Source organism: Dermacentor silvarum, chromosome 11, assembly GCF_013339745.2.
Source record: "Dermacentor silvarum isolate Dsil-2018 chromosome 11, BIME_Dsil_1.4, whole genome shotgun sequence".
In the NCBI taxonomy this organism is placed as follows: Eukaryota; Metazoa; Arthropoda; class Arachnida; order Ixodida; family Ixodidae; genus Dermacentor; species Dermacentor silvarum.
The window spans coordinates 76,044,663-76,066,865 of record NC_051164.1 but is presented as its reverse complement, the minus strand read 5'-3'; positions in this window follow the sequence as shown (position 1 = coordinate 76,066,865).

Genomic DNA, 22,203 nt, shown 5'->3' with positions numbered 1-22,203 from the left:
CACCAGCAACGCGCAGAACTGTTGTCGACGCCGTCGGCGTTTTGCCCGCGTTCGCACCGAACGCGCGCAAAGTGGAACCGGAAGTGGAAGCGGAACCGGAACGCCATCTAGTGAACACTTCATAAAACTACAGGTGGCTACGGACACACAACGCCATCTATTGAGCAATTCATAAACGAGGTGGCTACATACTACTACTACTACTACAGAGGAGGGAACGACCCACACCCTAAGGAGCTTCGCCCCTAAAACAATGCCTGGCGATCATCTGGGCGCTCACTAAGTTTCGGCCCTATTTGTATGGTCGCCAATTTGATGTCGTCACGGACCACCATGCATTATGCTGGCTGTCGTCATCGAAGGATCCCTCAGGCCGTCTCGCCCGCTGGGCACTTCGATTGCAGGATTACGATATCCGCGTACTTTACCGCAACGGATACCAGCATGCTGACGCTGACGTCCTCTCACGTTCTCCCTTACCTGACAACAATGTCTGCTGCTCACTATCCCAGCTTGACGTTTCTTCCATCGACATTGGGACCATCGCTTCCGAGCAGCGCAAGGACCCCTGGATTGCCTCCATCGTAGACTTCTTTGCTGATTCGTCATCGCAGCCCACCACTCGTGCGTTGCGCCGTCAAGCTCACCATTTCTCCATTCGCGACGACCTGCTTCACCGACGCAATTACACCTCTGATGGACGCCAGTGGTTATTAGAAGTACCTCAGAGCCTCCATTCGGAAATCTGCGCATCGTTCCACTCTGATCCACAGTGTGCACACTCGGGACTTTTTAAAACCTACCAGCGCCTCCGACAACGATACTACTGGCGAGGAATGTACAACTACGTTCAGAAGTTCATTCGCCCATGCCCCAACTGCCAGCGCCGGAAATCTTTACCCCAGGTGCCGCCAGCTGGCCTGCAGCCTCTACCCTGCCCTAACCGGCCGTTCGGCCGCGTTGGAATCGATCTGTATGGACCACGTCCTTTGGCATCAGCTGGTAACCGCTGGGCCATTGTTGCGGTCGATCACCTAACACGATACGCCGAAGCGGCCGCCCTTCCGGCAGCTACAGCGCGCGACGTTGCCACATTCCTGCTTCGCCGATTCATTCTGCGGCATGGTCCACCTCAAGAACTGCTCAGCGATCGCGGACGCGTCTTTCTGTCGGAGGTAGTTGAAGCCACCCTCAAAGAGTGCCACGTTGTTCATCGCACAACTACGGCGTACCACCCTCAAACGAATGGCCTCACGGAACGCTTAAACCATACGCTCGGTGATATGCGTTCACTGTACGTCGCCTCCGACCACACGAACTGGGACGCCATCCTACCCTTCGTCACCTACGCGTATAACACCGCTACGCAGACCACCACTGGGCTTTCACCGTATTTCTTACTGTATGGTCGGCACCCTTCGCACACCATAGACACAGTTCTGGCGTATCGGCCGGATGCATCCGAGTTCGTGCCTATCTCTGCCACGGTCAGACATGCAGAAGAGTGCCGCGACCTCGCTCGGGCATTTACTACCGAAAATCAAGAGCGCCAGAGGAGCACTCGCGTTGACGCCACTTTCACGGTCACCTTCGATCCGGGAGCGCTCGTGTGGCTCTCAGTCCCGTTCACTGCCCCTGGCATCTAATCAAAACTGGTTCCGAAGTATGAAGGCCCTTATCATGTCATTGAACGCGCATCTCCTGTGAACTATCTAATAGTACCAGTAGAGCCACCTTCAGACATGCGCCGCCGTGGACGAGACATTGTCCATGTCGACCGTGCCTTACTATGACCCGCTCATCGTGACGAACTGTTAGGTCGCCGTACGGCTCCCTTATCGCTCCCGGGGGTGATTGTAGCGAAGAAGAGACGCTAGTGGGTTCAGCGCTACTGGATCAAAACGCTAGTGGGTCGAGCGCTCTTGATCGGCAACGGCTCTCGTGCTTGAAAGCTGTTACTGCGCTGACCGTTGACGTTGCGCTGCTCCAAGCTCTGTCGAATAAACACATTTATAGTATAAACAAACTAGCGTTCATGTTGAGGTGTTTGTGCTTGTGGTGTGCCAAAATTGAATTTAGGCCTATGTAATGCAAGCCCAAGTATTTAGGGCGAAGCATACTTTGGGCACGCCACAAACACACACACACATCTCGGGAGAAACACTAGTGTGCTTATAGAATAAGAGTTAACTCAAGTACTTGGTATATATTCATGCTTAGAAACGTAGCGCATAGACGAAGACGTCTGGAAAGAGAATGCAACACGAGCGCTTATAGTGCGGACGACTGCACGAAGAAAGTCTGCGGCATCAAAATGTTTTGTCACATATGCGAATGTGTTTCCAGTCAAATGTGAAGCGTGCAGTCTAGACTAGCCGCGGAATGGTTCGCTTCCACACGTCATGCACTCGTAGTTCCGCGTAGATAGGCACACTAAACAAGGATAACTTTTTTTTTACAGCGAACTATTATAGGCTAGGTTCCAGGAGATCGCCTCCGGCAACGGAAGTGGATAGGTAGACCGGAAGTAGGTCAACAAATTTCGGCTCCACGAGCATTTGTGCCTTAACATAGGTGTCAAAACGGATGATGAATGGCTCATTGTTATAGCCCTCGCCACCGCCGATGCCTCTTTCACAAGTGTCGCGATGCTCGGCGGTGGTACTTCCCACCAATAGTAGTGTCCCTTTATATCGTGACGTAGAGATTGCACCAGCGCTGTTATCAGCAGTTGCCCTTTGGACTCGCTATGGGACGGACGCTCGGTTAACCACATTTTCCAGGATCGTGATGATGCCGTACAGTGTTCCGCGGCTCTGAACGCTGCGGCTCATACGCTAGTCTATCACGATGGGGGGACTTGGCACAGCAAATCCACTACTTGGTCATCGCGCGGGGCGAAAACAAGACGCCGGTGTTCTTGCTTTTTGACGAACATGCCAAAGACGCTCAATATCGTCAATAACGATACTATATAAATTCTCTAAAGCAGACCAACCATAGTCACGGCTTCAATGGCTTCCATCTCCACAGTAGTGAAAGGGCTCTGAATTTTTTGTCGGTGCCTTTGCAACCTTACTGACACGCGCAGGCGCACAACAATTATTCGCCATTATCGCCATCACCAAGCGTCACTGTCAACACACTGGGAGATACATAAAAAAGTGGAGCGGCTAATCGTACGTTGCGCCGACAATGTTCATACGTCGCTAATGGCAGAAGACCCTAGTCCACCCTTGCACATAATTTAGCGTACACGGCGTACGCAGAGAACTCCTAGAGCATTCTTCAGGCGTCCGCTACTACATGATCCCTAGTTCGGATGGCCTACTGCATGCGGCAGCGCCGCTGTGCGTCCACTGCAGGCGCCATATGAACAGTCTCATAGGTTACTGCAGTATCGTTATCAGAAGAACATGAGTGTCGACATTAAAATCCTATACGCATATTATTAAATGCACATGTGTTGTAAACGATAAAACACGCTAAATGCCAGTGGGAGTATGCCGTATGATCATCAAATACAGGCTCAATATTCGCATAGCTATTTAACTCCGCAGTAAATTTGTAGCCAACGACTCTCTGTGGTCGAGAACCGACTGATAGCTTGCGATTTCGCGACATATGTGGGCGAATTCTCTTACGTTGCTATATTCCAGGATATCCTTGAACTGTTCCGGTGTAATCGAGAACATCTCCTAAAAATAAGGCGAAACTAGATGTTAAACACTAATTGACTTCACGCATCGTTATAAACACCATCACCAGGCGGAAAAATCCTAACTAGTCAATGCTGTTGTGCCAACAAGGCACGTGCTGACCGCATTCATGCTGCAGATGTGGAAGTCAAAAGTTATTCGGAAAGTGGCTATATAACAACGCACATGAAGTGGGACGATTTATACCATTCTTTCAAAAGAACTAATATGCGAGTAGGACGGAAACATTGAATATATTGTGTACTTGACGAAAAAGAACACGCGAGACGTTACCCTGGTGCGGACAGTTTGACGATTAAAAAGAAATGGTCCAATTTCTTAACATATTCCTGGAATTAGGTGCACATTTTGCACAACATCTGAGTAAAATTTCTCGCGTGAGGTATTTGAGGGATGCGCAAAAAGTGGCCCCCCACTGGCAAGGGGTAACAATAAAGTTCTATTAGACAACTTGCTATCTGAAGCTTTGTAGAACTATAGGTGAGCCATTCCTTGCGTTTTTGGTAGGATTAAAAATTGCTTCAGAAATTTTCAAACACTATTCAGGCGCTCGGATAAGTATAAGGTACCCAGAACCGGTACCTGCGGAGGAACCACGCAATCAACCTGCGTGCTGTAACTGAAAAAGTGTTTTATGACGTCACTGTTTACTCATCGCTTATGCTTCTACCTAGTTGGCCTTCAGTAAAATGCCATAGACGGTAGGCTAATTTACTGAGACACGAATGCGCCATATGTTTCGCCTCAAAATATCCAATGATTTCGATTGTTTTCTTGCATGCGTGTCGTGGCCAGACTAGAGCAGCCTTACGAGAGGGCCGTTATACCGTTAGCGCTTCTATATAGTTAGTAGACAGAGACTATAGAGAAAACCTCGAAAGGATAGACTGATAAGCTGTTTGGTGTGGTATTATGTAAACTGCAGCTCAAATGACATATAGACGACGGCGATAGAAAAGCCGGGGACACGGCGCAATTATGAGATGACGATATTATCGCTCGTGATCGACGTGCAACAATACCCTCAGTAAGCTGTGCCGTGTCTCCGTTCTGTAAGTCAGCGTTTGTACCATTTTCGATACAGTGTACATCAATAGAAAGCCTGCCACGATTCCCCTATCAGCTGGGTGGCTAATCGATAGGGCAGCTGTAGTGCTTTGATTGATATAGCGAGATGATTTCAGATAATCAAACGCTGGCTGAAGTCAGCTGTTCTATATTGCAGAATAATCTGCAACGAATTCGTTTTGATACCATGTGGCTTCCAAAAGCGTTGCAGTGTCCAGTGAAACGTGTAGGAGTGGTGACTGGGTGACGAGACAGAGCAAAATAATTGCTTTGGAACGCAGTTCGCTTCCACATCATATGCTTTTTTGCTTGATATTCCATTGCCGACTGTATATGCGCGTGCGTAACGGTGAGAGGACATGGGCTCGCAAAGTGTGATGTCTCACCTCTGTTGCCATATTTCAGCAAATTCAAAGGCACAAGACGCTATTAGAGACGCGTTCAGTTGAGCCCACCCGTACTTTCTTGACGTGGCTGCAAGGTGCTGTTGCTGCTGTCTTACCGAATAGCTCATATGCCGAAAGTAAGATTGAAAAAAAAAATCACGCATAAGCTCCTGTGGGAGATGTCTAAGTATGCGTCAACACTGTGCCACTTTCGCATCTCCATGTAGCCCGGTGTCATTACCAATGCTCTGAAACTTGATCCCTCCTGTATAAACGACAGCGCTGCGGGGACACGAACTGCTACCGGGCGCGTAGCCATAATTTTTTTTTTTCGGGGGGGGGGGGGGGGGGAGGCGCTAAGGCTGCATACGCGCACTCGGTGGTTTCCAAGAACCTTTCAAGTTTCAGGTCTCGCTTATGTTTTGGCGTTGATTATGTGGCCATGTAAGGCCGGGTACACTGAAGCAAAATCGCAGTTCCGCGTAGTGCAAATTCGTGCATGTGATTCACGCACAGGTATCTTGTGCAGGCATTACATTATACGGCTATAGTTCCATGCGACTGCTTGCTTCATAGCAACGTGTGCATTATGATGACAGTGTACGATATGCTCAAGAAAATGACGCAGACTGTAAGGGCGAATTTTTTTAATTCGTTGTTTTTATCAAAAAAGAACTAAGATAACACTAAGGGGCGGTAATGAAAAGAATAAATTGGTTTCGAAAAAAACGAATAAAATCAGAAATAGAATATTACGAGTTATGTGTTGCGAAAAGATACGAAATGCACGGACAACAACTGAGCGCTACAAATGTCCATCAAAACAAACATGTGAAAAAAAAAAAAAACGCCTTGAAACGTCAAACAGCTGGGAAAGAATACATTGAAGCAGAGTTCTACAGTGCAACTTATGTCACAAAAAATACGAAATTCGTGTAGAATAAATTAATTGCAAACAATGTCATTGAAATGTTTTGTGCTGGAAAACACGATGGGCTTCCTTAGAAGAAATTATAACAATTTTCATGAACAGGAACGTGAAAGTGATGCAGGAGAAATAAGTAAAAAGAGGCTGTTACATTATCTGAAATGCGCAGTCTAAAATAAAGAAGCTCGCAGAACATAGCAGCAGAAAGGAACGAGCTTCACGGTTTTTCTACTTTGAGACTTTGCAATAAATCTGATAGTTGGTTTTAACGTATATACAGAGCTCGCGTGCTATCTTGAGCGGGAACCTATAGAACAAAGTCTAACCGGCGGGGAACCTTCGTGAAGCGATTGATGACATCAGAATGGTTGATGTTCGCATCCCTGTGAGAGTAGAGGAGCGCTAAGCCAACCAGCTTCTCCTCGGACGTTGTAGAACGCAGATATGTTTTTAGCCTCCTCAAACTGGAGAACGTCCTTTCTGCTGTGGCGGTGGTTAGCGGGAGTGTTACCAATATTTGCAGTAACTTATGAATACTAGGGCAAAAAGTGCTGTCGCAGTGAGGAAAGGCATGAAGCCCAGTGCTAGGGCGTACGCTTGGTGCTGTTGCCTCCAACTTTGTTCACCAGTGCTTAAATTCACCTCAAGATGCAATTTCATCCACATCGTTAGCGAACGCAAGGATTAGTTCCTTTGCTTTCTTTGGGCGGGCATCATGTGAGGGAACAACTGCTGCGGGGATCAATACACGAAAGCTCTCTATTAACCCCCTGTGCTTCTGAAATCGCTGGTTTAGCTGCGAAAGTATAGAATCAATGAAAAGTATATAGACGGATTTGCAGAAATATTCATCTGCCCTTTCTGCTGGAGCATTTCCGCGATGTTGTTGGTGGCTGCTAATCCGTGGCTTCGTTATTTCAACGTTGTGATGATCTCCACATTCTTTAGCCGTGGAGAATACTTCCCCAAAGCACACCTCGGCGTCTGTTCGATAATTTTCTATGGTGCGTTGCGCAGCATCTACGTGCCCAATCGCCATGCACATGTCCGCGTTTTTTGCCTGAAGTTTCCTCGTTAAGGGCAGAATCACTACTAGCACGTGCTCTGTGTCATGGAGGCCTACAATGAATAACGGCGACAAGAGTGCACAAATCAGGTTGGTCGCCTTGGCTGCGTTCTCGGGGCTCCCAGTTGATATAATTTCAGTGAGTGCCGCAGTGACCCGGTCGAAAAGGCACACAAAAGAAAGAAGTGCATCATGTTTCTCGACCGAACGGGTCTCCACACAAGTCGAGAAGCCGCTTGCGCCTTGACTCAACACATGTCAGTAATCTTTTCGCGCAGCACGTTTGATCGGCTTGCAGACTTTCAAAATAACTTCGTAGTCTCCTTAACTGTCCCGAAACAATTCCTGATGTCCACTACAGAACAGGCAGTGCAAAGCACTAGGTTTAAACAGCGGCTGGCACAGTGCCTGTACACGGCATTTGGGTACTTCTCGCGAACGGCGGCTTGCACACCATTTGCTTTGCCAGTCATCGAACTGGCGCCATCGTACCCCTGCCCGCGAGGGTTGTTCATGTCAATTCTGATGCTCAGTAAAAATTTGATAACTTCCTCAGCGAGATTCCGGCAGCGTTGATCATGTACGGGAACAAAGCCCCCCTCCCCCCCCCCCAAAAAAAAAAAAAAAAACTTCAACCTGGTTGCTTCCCTTGTCCAGGTAGCGGGCACATAAGGTAAGTTGTTCAATACCAGCAACATCTGTCGTCTCATCCGCGAGTACAGGAAAACAACCCGCGTTGGTAATATTTGAAACGATGATCTCTCTAATGAGAGTGCCGCAGATTTCAACGCTCTCATTCTCAATTGTCGGACTTAAGTATGACGCATTTCCGACGCAGTTCTCGATATGTTCTTTAAGGCAGTTGTCAACGCAACTGCACTGACTGCACCGCACGCGTAGCCGTGATCTAAAGTTCCCCTCATTATCTGATGGGACGGTGCTGAGATCTAGTGGTCCGCTTTCATTGTGACCACGAAGTGACAGGCCTTGTCGTCCACAAAAAATTATTGTGTCGACTACAGCTGGCAATCGCTTTCTGTTTTCCTTTACCTGCAAGTTTCTTCCGCTATCGAGCTGGTCAGCTACAGTAGGGTTGATAAGCTGAGGGGGCGTTGCCCAACTTCTCTGTACATCGTAGCATGATTATCTGAGGGGCGTTGCCCCATTTCAATATATAAAAGAACGGCTCAATAAATCGTGAGCACTCGTGCCCTGGCCACCTGGAAGATGGTGTCATGCTGATACAATGGAGACACAGCAAATACTACACTGGAATGTTAGAGGACTTATTCACAACCTCGGCGATGCAAGAGAACTCCTACACAAACATATTCCGATGTTGCTGTGTGTTCAAGGGTACTTCGGTTTCCGAAGTGCCTCTTCGAACTCATCAAACACGAACTTTCTTCATAATTACACCATCTTCTGAAAGACCGTAACGAGGCTAACGCCTCCGGCGGTGTAGCAATAGTTGCCGACCAGTCCGTAGCTTGTCGACACGTCGCCCTTCGGACGCCCCTTGAGGCAGTGCCTGTACTGGCTATCCTTTTTAATAAATTGGTCACGGTATGTTCCATTTATATACCCCCGGATCATCATCTTGAAAAAAAAAACAGACTTTCATAACCTCATTGATCAGCATCTCGAGCCTTACCTGCTCGTGGGAGATTTTAACGCTCACAACCGGATGTGGGGAGACTCTCGATGTGACGCGCGAGGTTGACTCATAGAAAAATTCCTTTTAATCTCTGGTGCGTGCCTCTTCAATAAGAAGGAGCCAACCTATTATAATCTCCATCACATTTGATACTCATCAACAGACCTATGGATTGGCTGTGCCTCCCTTTTCTCTGATTTAGAATGGCATGTCATCAAAAATCTACATGGAAGTGACACATGTGAATCCACATGGAAGTCTAAACTTAGTAACGCAAGAACGGCATGTCATCCAAAATCTACATGGAAGTGACACATGTGAATCCACATGGAAGTCTAAACTTAGTAACGCAACGTGACTCCCCTCCACATGTCTCTCACTGGAAACTAGCCTCAGCTGATTGGAAATGTTTTAAGGAATCCACCTACTTAACACAAGATTTTATAAATAACTTTAGTATTGAACATGCCGTATCATATTTTACCGCATTTATCATTGACGCAGCTGAGAAGTTCATTCATCAGACAAATGGGACTTCACCCAAAAGACAGGTCCCCTGGTGGAATGACGATTGCAGACAGGCACGAAGGAGACAAAATGTCTGGGGCAAACTACGGGAATGTCCTACTGCGACAAAGCTCATCGAATTTACAGATTAAATCACAGGGGCGAAGGACGCGGCGACAAGCAAAAAGGTCCAGCTGGGAAAAGTTTGTCTGAGGAATTACTTCCTATACACAGGAAAAAAGAGTGTGGAATGGACTCGGAAAGCTAAAGGCGCAATCAACCCACACTTTCCTCTGGTAAATGACGATGGTAATATCTTGGAAGACCAGGCTAACGCTCTCAGGGGGCACTTGGAGTACGTGTCTAGCCATAGCCTCCTATATACTTTCTGTGCCTGCTCGAAGGCGGCTAAGCCACCGTCCGCTCTCGCTAGCCGGTTGACGCCGTTCCCCACGAGATGGCGCCACCTGCCCTAGTTAGTGTGCGTGGAATTTGCCACATGCTTGTACGTCAAAACGTGTGTTGCGCTCCTGCGACTGGAGATTTTTATTTGTTCTTGTGATGCTATGGCCTACTGTTGTGTTCCAAAGTGCAATTCGCATGGTAAACATAAGTTACCTGGAATTTCGTTTCATGAGATTCCTAGTGACAGTGAAGCGAGAGCAGCTTGGCTGAAAGCCATCGCTAGGAATTGACTGGACGCCTAATACGACATCACGCTACTCGGTTGTTACTCGGTTACTTAAATTCTCGGGTTTTACGTGCCAGAACCACAATATGATTATGAAGCACGCCGTAGTGTGGGACTTCGGATTAACATTGACCACCTGTACGTGGTTCTTTAACATGCACCTGAATCTAGGCAGACGCCCACATCAAAATGCGGCTTCGTGGCCGGGAATCGCACCCGAGACTTCGTGTTTTGTAACGCAACGACAAAGCCGCTGAACTAAGGAACCATAAACTGTACTGTCATGTGCAGCTATAAGTATTATGGATTTGCCTGTGGAACTCTAGGGTACTGAAAATTTAAGATCATTGCCAATAAATATCCGTTTTGCGCGTTAATCATGAATATATGATGCGGCGCGCGCACAAGACGATGGGATATTGAGGGTAGACCAGCTTTACAAACGCAAGCTTGCGACCTACATGCATACAGAAATAAAAAAAGACCGTCAAAGTTGTGAACTTTCGTTCATGGTAATTAATCGGAGTTCTTATCTTAGAACAATAAAATACAGATTACCAGAATTGCGAACAAACTACGATCAACAAAGTCTAAAATATCAAATACCTAAAGTTTTGAACGAGAATAAGGATCTTATCCCAATAATAGAACGGCACTCGTCAGTAGCTGCTTTTAAGAGTGCTTTATAACCGAAGCAATTCTCCTGTAAACTAGTGTTGTTTTAAACATACCCTTTCCTTTTTTTCCCTTTTTTTGTGACAGATCAATTTTTGGCGTTATATTACTTGGCGCACATGTACACCTGTGCCTGTGTGTCGCGAGATAAGACGTGGATACCGTCAGTGTTTTTAATTCAGTTTTTTTCTTTCTCTATGTGAGTAGATATTGAAATAAGTTCTTGATTTGTATATCGATGTTTCCTCCGTGTACAGTTTGTATAGGGCCCCGGACCCAGTCAGGTTCAAGGAATCACCTTTTGTCCGGGACCCTTTGGTTTCTTGTATAAGGAAACTGGAATAAAAATTAATAATAATAAAAAGCTAGATGCAATATTTTCATGTATTAATTTATATTGATAGCGTAGATACGACTTTATTATGACATCCGAATGCGAAGTTAATGTTCACTAAGAGATGGCACAAGTAGTCTAAGAGGATTATAAAACAAGTTTTTGCATTTACGTCAATTAAGTTTGCGTTTTTTTGCGATGCTGACTAAGCTAGCAGCGAGACGACGGCGCTGCTCCGTCGTCTGCACTACCCAGGGCTGCAGGCGTCACCTGGCGGCTCACTTTCGAACTAGTCGCGACGGTACGAAATAATGGGAAGTGCAGTGATCGAGCAGGCATAGAAAGTATATAGGAGGCTATGGTCTAGCTCAACGAATTATCCACGGTAATTCCTTAAACACAAGGAACAAATAGAACGCGTGCTTTTAGATCGTAAGTGCAGACGGAATTAACCCTACAATTACCATTTTACTATTGCCGTGTTAAGAGCCTCCTTAAAGAAATGTCAGAGCTCTGCTCCGGGTCCTGACAAACTAGTCTACGATATGGTCAAATACCTCCACACAGACACCCAAATGACTCTACTCACACTTTTTAATAAAATATGGGCTGCTGCATACATTGCGTCTACATGGAAAGAAGCAATTGTTCTTGTTCTGAAACAGGGGAAGGACCCTTATTTAGTGACAAGCTATCGCCCAATAGCGCTCACAAGTTGCCTGTGTAAGCTATTCGAGAAAAATGATTAACTGCCGTCTCCTACACTTCCTCGAATAAAAAAAATTGCTCGATCCATATCAGTGTGGCTTTACAGGAGGCCGGTCAACAACCGACCATCTAGTACGTATCGAGGCAAATATCCGAAACGCTTTTGTCCGTAAGCAGTTTTTCTTGTCCGTATTCCTCGACATGGAAAGGGCCTACGACACAACGTGGCGCTTTGGAATATTGCGGGATATGTCCGAGATGGGTATTCGGGGAAGCATGCTTACAGAGAGAGAGAGCAAGGAGAGGAAATGCAGGGAAGTCAACCAGAAGAGCGTGTGGTTTGCTGCACTGCACTAGGGGTAAGGGAAAGGGGGAATAAAAAGAGAAAAATAGGGAGAGAATGATAACTGAGTACACGTGGGACGATGTACAGGGACACTATAGGGGGTCTTTAAAACCGGTGCACTTCAAATGCTGTACTAATGCACGCACCGCTTTTTGTGGCAGTGATGGGTGTAGCCACGGTCCGAGTATCTTTGACTCAGAGAACGGTCTCGAGTCCAGTCGGTTTAAAGTTGTCCTGAGAGAGAGGCGTTGTACGTCGTTGCGAGGACAGGTACACAACAGGTGCTTGATGGTTTCCTCGCACATACAGGAGTCGCACATCGAGCTCTCGGCCATTCCCATACAGTATGAGTAAGCGTTTGTGAACGCCACTCCCAGCCACAAGCGGCACAGCAAGGTTGTTGCGCCGCGGGAAAGGCTAGATGGCAGTTGTAGCCGTAGCAAGGGGTCCAACTTATACAATCGGCAATTGAAGGCACTTGAACTCCATAAAGCTTGGTACTTTTTTGTGTGCAAGCAGACGAAGTTCCCTGGCATTGTCCGTCCTCGCCAAAGGTATTGCACGCGTCTGGTAGTCCTCGTGGGCCGATCGGGCAGCCCTATCAGCAATGTCGTTGCCGATGATGCCACAGTGAGCAGGAATCCATTGGAAGACTATGCTGTGCCCTGATTCCAGAGCATGGTGATGTACTTCCCTGATGTCAGATATCTGCTCGTAAGTTCTGTGATGTAAGGCTGACATGATACTGTGAAGGCCTGCCTTAGAGTCGCAGAATATGAACCATTTCTGTGCCGGTCCTTCGGTGACGTAGGTCACAGCTGCATGGAGGGCGGCAAGTTCTGCCGACCTAGATATAGTCGTATGTGATAATTTGAATTTAACTGCAACTTGCTTGGCTGGAACGACGAATGCGGTAGTTGAGCTGGTTAGTGCGGTCGAACCGTCGGTATACATATATATATATATATATATATATATATATATATATATATATATATATGTATGTATGTAGTCATGATATGTCTGGTCCATTAATAGGAGCGTCAGTTGCTTCAGAGCCAGCGATGGATGAGTGGCCTTCTTGGTGATTCCGGGAATAGTAAAATTCACTTGAGGCTGTCGCAGGCACCACAGGGGAGATGAAGGCTTCGCCGCAGGTGTAAAAGATGACACCATCCACTCTTGATGGGCGCTAATCACTTTTGAAAAGGTCGCTTGAAGTCTCTCCGCTGGTAGGGTAGCTAAGTGATGGTCGGGGATCCTTGACAGATGACGAATGTGTGCTCTGAGGGAGTCGGCAGCTACGTGTGTCTGGATCGTATGGTCTCTCGCGATGGCTATTGTTGCTTATGTTGAGGTGCACTGAGGCAGCCCTAAACACGTGCGTAGGGCTTGTATGCTCTCCAGAGCGCGGATGTTCGTCTTGCATGTATTTGACAAAACTGGCAGACTGTAACGAAGGAGTCTCAGGAACAGTACCCTGTACAGCTGCAGCATAGAATGGACTGGTGCACCTCAGTTTTTCCCGCAGAGAAATTTAAATACCTGAGCAATAGCAAATAACTTCTGCAGGTAGACGCAGTGAGGGGTCCACGAGAGGTTGCGGTCGATGATGACACCCACAAAGCGATGCGTCTTAACATAGGACATAGCTTGACCGTTGATTGAAACGGGATACAGTGACATTTGTTTGCGCGTAAAGGCATGCAATGCGCACTTTTCTGTAGACACACTGACGCCTTGTTCTCGTAGATAAGACGCCGTCATGGTTGCCGCCCGCTGAAGCCTGGCCCGCACCTGAGGTAGAGTCACTGCAGAGGCCCAGATGCAAATGTCGTCACGTATATACAGACATTAGCTGCCCGCGGTAACTACACCACAAGTTCTACCAAGACGAGGTTGAACAATATAGGGCTCAACACTCCACCCTGCGGCACACCACGGCAGATGTAATGTTCCGAAGTTGGGTCGTCTTCAGTCTGTAAGAAAAAGCACTTCTCGGTCAAATAGTCCCGAATTCATTGATACATCCGGCCATCAACTCCCACAGCCTCAAGTGAGTTCAGTATGGCCTCATGGGCGACGTTGCCGCATGCTCCTTTGACATCCAGAAAAGTGCAACTGGTAGGCGCTTGCGGATTTTCTGTTCTTGGACCCAGGTAACGAGGTCAATAACATTGTCGATGCATGAGCAACCTCGACGAAAGCCAGCCATGGCATCCGGATAGATGTTTAAACGCTCGAGGTACCATTCCAACTGAGCAAGAATAATTTTTTCCATCGCTTTGCAGACGCAGCTCGAAAGCGCAGTCGGACGATATGATGATAAATCATGCGGAGACTTTCTAGGTTTTAGAATGGGGTTCAAAAGGCTCGATTTCCATTGTTTAGGAACAACGCCGTTTCGCCAAGACTTATTGTAGTAGTTGAGCAGCTCACCACATATGTCATGTCCAAGGTGGCATAGGGCAGCATACGTGATGCCATCTGGTCCTGGTGACGAAGAACGGCTGAAGGTAGCTAACGCAGCGTCGAGCTTTTCAGGTGAAAATGGCACGTTCATTTCTGGTACACGTGCCTCAGGGACGCCTATGCAGAGCCGCGTCAGTAGGGATGATAATGGACCCAGCAACCCGCACACAGAACTTTTCAGCCACTTGAAACTGCGAGTGGTGTTGGTAGAGGGCCAGAGCAGCAAAGGGCTTTCCTTTGATGCGGACATGAGCGAAGACCCCTAACCGTTCTCCATATTTGTGAGAGCGATCTTCGGGGATGAAGCATCTGACAGAAACATTTCTATTGCTTGCCTTCCAATTTATACATACGACGCGGAACTTTCTTTTGTATGCGTCGTGTTATAGAAAGCTACCTGTCTAACCGTACTTGTCGAGTTTGAATTGGCAGAACTCTGTCCAGACCTTTTATCCAGGAAACCGGGGTTCCGCAGGGTGGAGTACTGCATTCATCTATTCCACGCAGTATGTTTTATTCTGTACACGTAGATGACGTACAAATAGGATTTCGGTCGTGCAACCCGGCAATCTGCGAGCGACAGGTTCAGCTCGGTCTCAACAATGTCTCCAAATGGTCTGATAAAAATGGCTTTAAGTTCAACCCAAATAAAAGCTTATGTGTTCTTTTTACACGAACCAGAGGATTGAACGCTGATTCTGACGTAGAACTGTATGAACAGCGGATACATGTTAGTACCGAATACAAATTTTTAGGCATAATACTAGACACAAAGCTTACATTCATCCCACACATTGAGTATCTTAAGAGCAAATGCCTAAAGACAATGAACATTTTTAAAATTTTGTCGTACACAACGTGGGGTAGTGATAGGAAATGCCTCATGAGCCTATATAAGAGCCTTATACATACGCGATTAGATTACGGGGCCATAGTGTACCAGTCTGCTACGCCCAGCCGGCTAAAGATGCTGGATCCCCTGCACCACCTAGGCATCCGCTTGGCCATAGGTGCTTTTAGGACAAGTCCTGTGGCAAGCCTCAACGTAGAGTAAAACGAGTGGTCAGTCCACGTACAAAGGACATATTCCAACTTCACATATTTTCTAAAGGTAAATGCCAACTCTGGACATCCGGCATTCTCGACCATAAATGACACGACTAGTACCACACTCTTTCACAATTGACCTGCAGCGAGAGAGCCTGTCTCGTTGCGTGTGCGAAGCCCCAGAAAAGAAGTAGGTGTAGAACTCCTTGAACAACGCCTCATGCCTCCAACAAGGTTGTTACCGCCGTGGCAGTGGCAGCCCATAGAATGTGACACATCGTTTATTGAGGTCACTAAGCACGCCTGAGAAGCACATATCAAGCTGCGCTTTCTAGAACTTCAGGCGAAATACTCATGCCCGGAGTACTACACCAACGCATCAAGATCACATGCTGGTGTGTCTTATGAAGCACTCGGACCATCTTTCTCCAAATCAGATGTTCTGCACATTGAAACGACCATCTTTAAGGCTGAGGCACACGCAGTTTGGTCGGCTGTTAAACATATTAAGAAAACAAAGATACAAAAAGACATTATGTACACTGACTCTCTAAGTGTTCTAATATACTTAAGTTCGTTTCATAAAAGTAAAAATCCTACACTGAATGACCTCTACTCACTCCTGTGTGTAACATATTTGTGCAATTAGCATGCAATAATATGTTGGGCTCCTGGACACAGAGGCATCGAGGGAAATAAGCTCGATGACGAAGCGGCTCCATCAATAGCAGCAAAAGACAAGAACTCTATAGCTGTCCCTGCCATAGCCTTATAAACCCGTCTTATCGCCCACACCTCTCTTGTCCGTCCTAAATTCAGTACGCAGCTATTGTATGGGATCCCTATACTATACCTAACATCGATGCGCTAGAAATGATACAACGTAAACCAGTAATGTCCAACTTCTCTAAATATCGCTCAAGTGATTCCCCAAGTAAGTTAATGGCTGAAAACAATATTCAGTCTTTGCAACTAAGAAGAAAAAACCACAGGCTTAAATTTCTCTTCTTACTGAGTAACAATAAACTATCTCGTTCTCGCGAACCTTATATAACACCCCTTACTTCCCGCCGAACAAGAGATCGCCACGCTGCCTCATTAACGCCTTATAATGGTAGAACCAACGTCTTCATGTATTCCTTTTTCCCTCGCACAGTAATGAAATGGAACAGCCTACCTTATAGCAAACTTGTCAGCACTGACTGAATAGCGTCTATTACTATCTAAAATTAGTGCTTGTTGTTACGAAATATTGTTTTAATTTGTATCGTTATGCATTGTTTATTGATTTACGCGTTGTAATAATTTTGAATTATACACTGCTCTTTTTCTCTATTACATGTCCAGTGCTTCGAAATTGTGCTTATAAAACAGTGTTTCACTTTGTATTTGACACCCTTTATTTTAGGTGCTTCACTCATCATGCATTCCGACTTTATATTACATTTTTCCGGACCTTCTTCTACTCCTTCGTCAACCTATTGTATTTTCTTTTTTTGTGTACCTTTTCGCCTCCTGCCTGGGCCTTCTCAGGTCTGCAGTTTCCTAAATAAATAGAATAAATAAGTAAGTCGTGATTCCACAATGGAAATTCGACAATTTGACCTGTAAATGGTTTGATTAGGTTTTCGATGGTGCAAGATACTGAGACTGCAACGCTATGTAGACTATCTGTGGACGGAGATTCAATAGTTCCAGCATTTGATAATCCTAAGATTTCATGGCGTAAAAGGCACACCATTCGTTCGGCACGGCTGCTTATAACACTTTATGCGGACCTCTCCATTCCCTCGCCCGCAGGTTAGCAAGCCAATTGCGTTTTCAAATACGGTTAAGCGGTCCCGAAAAACTGGGCATGGTGCAAGTTGCGCAAGCGGAAGATGGTTAGTCCGAGAACTAGCCAGTGCCAGGCCTTCTCTACAATGTGAGAGCGTGTATGGCAAATTCGCGCGTCGCCCGCTGCAGCGCGTCACTACGAGCCACAAAAAACAATCCTCGCTGCCCAAGCAAAGGATACGCAGTAAAGAAAAGCATTACTTACGTGGCCATTCCACTAAGAAAGAAAATTTAGCTGCAGCTGCAGTTTAGTTTGACTTTCCAGAGTGCAGCCGAAAGTGCTCGCGTTAAAAAAGTGTGTTTGTGTGTGTGTGTGTGGAGGGAGGGCGGCAAATGGCACACTTTGCCCCCCCCCCCCCCCCCCAAGTGTCCCCCCTGGCCCCCGGTAGATACGCCCATGTCTGACATGGAGTATGCGTACCTATGTTCCACGTGCTACCGTTGCCTCACGTGAGCTTCCCCGTGTAGGCTGCTTATTACGAGCCATTATCTAAAGGTTGATCTTGCTACGCTGTTAACGCTGGTGGTGACGCGCCACCTAGGCTGGACATTAGTTAAGGTGGATTACGTGCTTTCAGATTAGAAGCCAGGTGTTCTACCTCTGCTTCACGCCACCACCCTTAACAAAGACGGTCGAGAACAAGTTAAGGACTGCACAAAAGAGCGCCGGAGGGAAAAACGTTAGGCCTAACGTTAAGGGACAGGAAGAGAGCGGTGTGGATCGGAGAACAAACGGGGATAGCCGATATTCTAGTTGACATTAAGCGGAAGAAATGAAGCTGGGCAGGTCATTTAATGCTGTAATAATATACGCGCTACCGTGCACTTGTGGTGTTGTGGGACCGACGCAAGAGAAGCCAAAGAGAGAAGCGAAACTGCGAAGAGAACGGAAAAAGGAAGAAAGCACGACGCACGGGCGAAGGAGAGCGTGAGCTGCGGGGCTCGTAAGGCTGGCGGCAAGGAGGCGGTGCTGGTTCGGGAAGTGGCCGCAGCGCGTCTGGAGACCGAGCCAGTAGGCAGCCCTGCTGTTCCAAGGAGCCAGACTGTTCCGGCGACGTTCACGGACAACGGACCAGACTGTCCCGGGGACGTTCACGGACGACTGGCCAGATTGTCCCGGAGACGTTCACGGCCCGCCGACCAGACTGTTCTGGTGACGTTCACGGACGACTGACCGGACTGGCCCGGGAACGTTCACGGACAACGGTCGAACGGTGTTGACGTCACGGAGTGGACTGGCCGGTCAGGCGAGAGGACACGGCCTTGGACCACGACCTGGGCTGCGTCTACTGTTGCTAACGCAGTTCCGCACCCGGTCTCACCGACGTCTCCAGGAGAACGCAGCTCCCACCCACTCATAGACCGTGCGGGTCGCCACAACCCAGCTTGACGTGGCAGGCAGCGCCGGCAAGGGGCTATGCGATTCATCCTCCGCCTCACCCTCGGCAACCACCCCGTCGTCTGAGCCGACGCAACTGACCGGGTAGATCCGCGTGTTACTATCGCCGTGACTAATATATCTACCGCGTCATTGACGGGTGGAACATTTACCACTTATTTACTGTAAACCTTTCAACGCATATTTTCCATTTATTCTTTCATGAGTGTCATATATACAAGTGCTAATGTGTTCTAAGTGTACAAACGGCTCTGCCTATTACTCGCACTAAGGTTGCCCTTGAGTGCGCAACACTAAACCCGAACCTGTCCTCACAAATGCATAGGATGAATAACCGGTGGATCATTAGAGTTACCGAATGGATACCAAGAGAATGGAAGCGCAGTCGAGGACGGCAGAAAACTGGTGAGGTGATGAAGTTAGGAAATTTGCAGGCGCAAGTTGGAATCAGCTAGCGCAAGACAGGGGTAATTGGAGATCACAGGTAGAGGCCTTCGTCCTGCAGTGGACATAAATATAGGTTGATGATGATGTGCTTTCAATAAACCAGTTGTTAGTCTGCGCTCGTCTGTCTTATTTCTTTCCTCGTGTCTTGTCCCACCGCGCAGTTTGTTACAAAACCCCGCAGGGGCGTCTGCGTCAGCAGACGCCCCTGCGGCAATGGCCTAGTCATCGATGGCCGCAGCGATGGCCTAGCGGTAGAGCATCCGCCTCGTATGCGGGAGATACCGAGTTCAAATCCCGGTGCCGCCGGGAACGCACCGGTTTTTCTAATGGGTAGAGATGTCCACTGGCCTGGTGCTCTGCTGTCGTTGGGGGTCCAGATCTCGAAAGAGGACCCAATAGAGATTTCAGCTCTTGTCTCTGGGCGCCTCTTGTCCAACCACAGACGGCCTTTTAGACGAGCATCCGCCGCGGCTGTGGGAGGCAAGTGCTGCCGCCGGGTACCTACCGATAAAATAGGTACAAGCGCGCTCCCGGCCTGGTGCTCGGCCATTATGGGACCTCAACGCTTGGAAAGGGGTGTTTGACCTCAACCCGAAGGCGCCCCCACCTCAATAGGTGCTTGGGGCGCCATATGGGAAATGACCGCCATGGGAGCGGCCTAGACATCACTTGTTTTCCGTGCTCATGTTGGTTTCGACGGGAATCAGGGCGCAGGCTCCTTTCTCAAGCGTATCACCCCTGAAGGAAGCCGAACGCCACGCCGGGGTACGCTTGTACCCTTTTGAACCAGTGGGTGCCCGGCGGCGGTGGGAATCGAACCCAAAGCCTCCCGCAGCCGAGGCGGGCGTTCTACCACTCGGCCGTGTCTGGGGAAAGGCGGATCCTGGAGGTTGAGCTGATGCCGGGTGTTCGGACCTTTAAGGCCCCCCGGCGGAGGCAACACACCTCTTCGGCCTCTGCTTCACATAGACGGCACCCCTGGGCTGACCCACCCAGGGGAAATCGGCAGTTGCCTTTTCCTGTCGTCCTCTTAAATCTTCGTCTTTCTCTCTCACTTTCAATCTATCCTGCCTTCTTTTCACTTCCCTTTTACTTCCGTTTTCCCAGGCAGCTAGGGTTAACCTTGCGTGGGTAGCCAACCTTGGATACTCCATATTTGGTTATAGTAGTGGCGTACAGCTGGCGTTTGCAGGACCTGGCTTTTCCAATTTCTGCATCGTCCCCTCGTTGGGCTCCATGGTGGGTGGCTGGCGTCGCTGCCGAAAAATGCACCAATACTTATGGCTGAACCATTCCCCCCACTCCATGATCGCCGTCAGAAAAGAGGGCGCACCGAAGATGTTTTCCAATTTTTTGGATGCCAAACGCATAACTTCCCCCGCTTTCATGTTATTCATTCTGAAAAGTCGGATAAATCAGTACGAACAATTTCACTTTCCTTGTCTCAAAGTCTTTGACGGATATTTTTGGACCAGGCTATAAAGCATCCAGGATGGCAAGCGGGGATCTCCTCTTGGAGCTCCGTGATCTGAAACAGTACGAAAAACTTCCCAACCTAGTGTCATTTGGAGATGCTCAAGTAACAGTAACCCCGCACCGTACCATGAATACCACCCGTGGCGTTGTATCAGATGATGACCTGTTGCAGCTGAGTGAGGCTGAACTCCTAGAGGGTTTCAGTGAGCAGAATGTAATCAATGTTAAACGAATTAAGATGAGGCGCGACGGCAAGGAAATCCAGACCAGGCACCTGATACTTACTTTTAACTCAAGTGTTCTACCCTGCCCGAATCCATCGAGGCCAGATACATCAAGCTACGGGTCAGACCCTATGTACCAAATCCTCTTCGTTGATTCAAGTGCCAGCGTTTCGGCCACAGTTCCCAGAACTGCCGAGGCCGACAAACATGTGCTAAATGTAGTTCCGGTGACCATGCCTCTGAAATGTGCGAAAACACTCCACACTGTGTCAACTGTGATGGCGAGCATGCCGCATACTCGCGGTCATGCCCGTCTTGGAAGAAAGAGAAAGAAATAGTCACGATCAAAGTAAAAGAAAACCTAACTTTCAAGGAGGCACGCAGGCGGGTATCGTACCTGCCAAAAACCAGCTTTGCCGAAGTGGCGCGTCAGGAGGCAGCGCCACATCGGCCCCCGGCGGCCGTCTGGCACACGCGCAGTGGGCCGGCGGCGACGCCATCCGCCTCCTCGGCGGGTGCAGCTAGCGCTGCTCTGCCAACTCACGAGAAGGGGCCATCGACCTCCGGGCTGGTGGCCTCGAGGGCCTCGTCTCTCGAGGCGACGCCTTCTCGTCAAACCAACCGCTCGCAAGAGCGCGTGTCCAGCGCCTCGCAAGAGGCTATGGACACAACAACCAGCCAGACGGCGCCACTTGCGCCTAAGGAGCCGCGAGAGTCTCGCGATCGCTACAAATAAGAAAAAACACCGCATCACGGCTCCCGGAAAGGGCTCTGTGAAGTAATTCCTCTTTCTTAACACACAGCAAAAAACCTACATTCAACATGGATACACAAATATTACAGTGGAATGTCCGAGGACTCCTCCACAATCTCGATGACATCAAAGAACTCCTACATATGTATAATCCAAAGGTGCAGTGTGTCCAAGAAACACACCTCAAACACACGCAAACAAATTTTCTCCGACAATACGCCTTTTTTCGTAAGGACCACGATGACGTCGTGTCTTCCGGTAGTGTGGCTATTGTAGTTGACAGAGGTATTGCCTGCCGGGAACTAAAACTTTGTACGCCCCTAGAGGCAGTTGCTGTCCTAGGGGTGTTGTTTGACAAGCTGGTCACTGTCAGCTCTATATACATCCCTCCCAATTACCAACTACATAAAACCGAATTCCAAAACTACATAAATGAACTTCCGGAGCCATACATAGTTGTCGG